The 3,417-nt window shown below is 44.3% G+C and overlaps 1 protein-coding gene across 1 annotated transcript in view; it reads right to left on the bottom strand.

Moving 5' to 3' along the window:
- SYAP1 (synapse associated protein 1) overlaps positions 1–3,417 on the bottom strand; it is a 39,462-nt gene that overhangs the window by 29,737 nt on the left and 6,308 nt on the right. The window lies entirely within an intron of this gene.

Below are 3,417 nucleotides of genomic sequence, written 5' to 3'. Positions count from 1 at the left end.
CCGAAGACCCGAAAAGACATATGTGTTAAGGCTCTGTGGCGCTATAATATAAAGGCCCATGTGTAGACAAATATCATTTCAAAGTCCACACTCTACAGAATCCGGGCTGCAGGAAGAGACGCGAGGCAGGTCCTGTGGCTGGACCTGCTGGGGGATGCTCGTGAACAACTGGCGTCCTCATCTCGCAAGAAACATTCCACATGTTCAGGCAGTCTTGCCTCTGTGACTTGCACCTGTCGAGGGGGTAGGCAGGTGGAAACCACGACACTCTGGCAGGGAGAAGGCCTGGTAAGAATGGCAAAGGGAGCTCTGCACAAGAGCTCACTCTGTGGTGGTATCACTTCCCGGGAAGCGGGCAGCTTGCACGGGCGTCTGGGAACAACTCACAGTATTATTTCCCGATCTGAATGACCCTCTCCCCAACTTCCCACATCCTTTGCCATTAAACAGTCTACTTTCTCCCATTGTGTCTAGTGGCATTCCTTTGTCGATCACGAGATCCATCAGGACTAGACCACAGGATGCTACTTATCTCTGGTTTTGTCCTCACCATTCTCCCCCCTAGTCTACATTCACGTGGCCACATGGAAATTCTTTAGTACCTCCAAGGAAGCCTCATCTATGTTATTTCTGGGTTTGAAACACTTTTATCTGCCCTTCCTTTATCTGGCTAACTCTACACACCTTGTAGGTCTCCATTTAAATACCACTTCTCCTTGGGAAATGTTCCCTGGCCCCTTGATTAGGGTGAGTGCTTCTTAGATGTGTTCCCGATCTTGTTTTGCCCAATCAACAACCTCCACGACACTCTATCGATTACTTGGTGAATGTCTTCTCAGCTAGACTGCAGGCCCATCCTAAGCCCCATCAGGGCAGGGATCAAGGCTGTCTGACTCACCACTGTATTGCCAGTGGGTGACCGATAAGTACTTGTTGAATGGATGAATGGGGAGGACATAATAAATGCTGAGCTTTAGGGAGGTCACTCATCTCTCTTTGGTTATGACTCGTCTACACTGGTGTGATGAAATGGGCAGACGGCCACACTACTTTGTAAAACTACGTTTTGCAGACAAAGAAATCTAAAGTTCTAAAAGTGGGTTCTTTTAGAAAGAAATTCCTTTTAAGATTTCCTCTGCAATACATTTTAAATTCAAACTGTCATTTTTATATTAAGGGAGAACTGTCATTTAAAAACTGGTATTTTAGCACAATAATCTCAATTCTCAGATTTTAATGACTCTGTGGGTAGAGTTTAATGTATACACTGAATGTTCCAGAAAGCACAGTTCTTGCCTTCAAGGAATGTCCATTTCTAAACCAAAATAAATATAAAAATCAAAGATAATAAGAGGGGCAAGATTATTCATTAAACAGAGGTGACGGCACCACCATGGAGGGAGAAGTGCCTCCTGAGGGTAATTAGAGTGGCTCAACCCCAAGGTTAGTGGGCGTGAGATGCAAAAGAGCATGACGAGAGATTTTCAGGTAAGAAGCCCACAAAGATGAGAAATAGTTTATTAATTTTGCAAAGAGATCAGCTGACACCGAGTTAAAGACAGCTTTTATCTAGCTAGGAAAAATAGAGACTAAGATAAGAGTTAACAGGAAGTAACAGGAGTACAATGTCCACTTCAGGAACTTAAGCACAAAGAGAGGATCTGAAATGAAGCAGTGCCAAAGAAGAAACGGAAGTCAAATTCAAACATTTGTGAGTGTGACTTAGTAACCTTATGGAAGGTTGGGGCAGATAGCTAACAGTTATTTTACCTTCTTTTTCATTATGTCATTTTATTCTCATAACCTTCCTGGGAAGAAGTGTAGGTATAATCTGCCCAGTTCACAGAAAGGGAAGCTGAGGCTCACAGAGGAAAAACGATTTGGCCAATATGATAGGGGCAGACCTTGCTGACTGCCTAGCTAATAGGCTATCTCCTTCCTCCTTGCCAAAACCACCCCAATTTTGATGGGTGCCTATGTGACCAGCCTCAGAGAATGAACCTTGGCAAGTGTACACTAACCAAGGTGATGGCACCGCCTCTTCCAGGATGTCTGCCAGATACTTGCTTTCTAAGAGTCCTCTGAAGCTTAGAAAAGCCATGTGACAGCTCTGGCCAAAAAGACTTAAGGGGACACTTGCAAGGTGGCATCTGGGAAAGATTTTTCTTCCTAATAAAAAGGGAGCTGCAGGGAGAGTCTCCTTCCTCCCTTTGTGCTGCAGTTGTTGCCTTGTGAGCCTGAAGTGACCACCCTGAGGGTGAACACCAACTCACTGTGAATGAAGGAGAGGAAGAGCAGGAAGAGATTGGTTCCCTGATCACATTGTTAAGCCATGGAACCAACCCTGGAACCTCCCATCTGTAGACATCTTGGAAATTCTACAGAAAAGAGTTAACATGGCAGGCCTGAGAACCACTGTCCTTAGAAGGGCTGGCCACTGGCTGGCATCTAGGAACTTGGATTTTGGGAGGGTTCTCACCATTTCCATATTGTTCATAAGCCATGAGGATGCAAGCCATTGACCGCTTGCATTGTAAACCTGAGTTTGTCATCACAACTCAATTAGATATTTTAGTTTTACCTTAAAGCAGACCCACACTTTCCTACATACACACTAACTTTTGGAGCCCTCTTAGTTTCCAAGTTAGGCACCAGGAACTTGGAATATATTTTCCCTATAGAAAAAAAGGACGATGGCCTAATTAACATAGTTTCACAGCATAGTACTTTTAAAAGGAGAGGGAAGAGGAGACGGCCCTTCCTCCATTCCTGGGCATGGACGGGTCTTAGGGATGGTTTTGAAAAAGCCAAAGCTCATCTTTGGCCACCCTTCCCTTGATGTAAACTGTGTTAATGACTCAGGTATTTAACACTCCCAGAGGGACAGGTTTTTGTTTGTTTGTTTTTTAAGAAAGAGTACAGATAAAGCTCTGATTTGGTTGACTTTAACAAACACCAACAAACGAATTTGCCCTGGATAAGAAAAGATACTTTGGGGCATGGGGCCTTCAGGGAGGCAGTAGGGAGGAGGTCTTAGGCTAGTTTCCCAGTATAAACTGTTGCTTCCTTTTGGAGGCAGTGATCATAGGTCATAAGTCTGTCAGGAGGGAGGGCCAAGGATCAGAAGGCTTGGTTTTGGGTGAGGGAGTGGAATGTAGGCCGGAGTGTCCACCACAGGTAACTGGTGAGTTGCCTAAATTTATAAATAATAGGTCACCACAAACCAGGAAGTATTTAGGGTCCAGTCTTGAAGGCAGGCACTCAACAAGTGTTTGTAGAACAAATGGGTTCCTAGGAGATTCCATGCAGATTTCCAAAGACTGAAGAAACTCATCTCCTCTGGGAGTCAGGTTCAGAGACGTTTAATTTCAGTTTTCAAAACATAGATAGGTTTTCTTAAAGCTAATATATCTCTTA

The sequence above is a fragment of the Propithecus coquereli genome, unplaced genomic scaffold, assembly GCF_000956105.1.
Source record: "Propithecus coquereli isolate 6110/MARCELLA unplaced genomic scaffold, Pcoq_1.0 Scaffold513, whole genome shotgun sequence".
NCBI classification, from domain to species: domain Eukaryota; kingdom Metazoa; phylum Chordata; class Mammalia; order Primates; family Indriidae; genus Propithecus; species Propithecus coquereli.
Note: the sequence above shows the minus strand (reverse complement) of the source record. Positions and strands in the feature narration are given on the sequence as shown.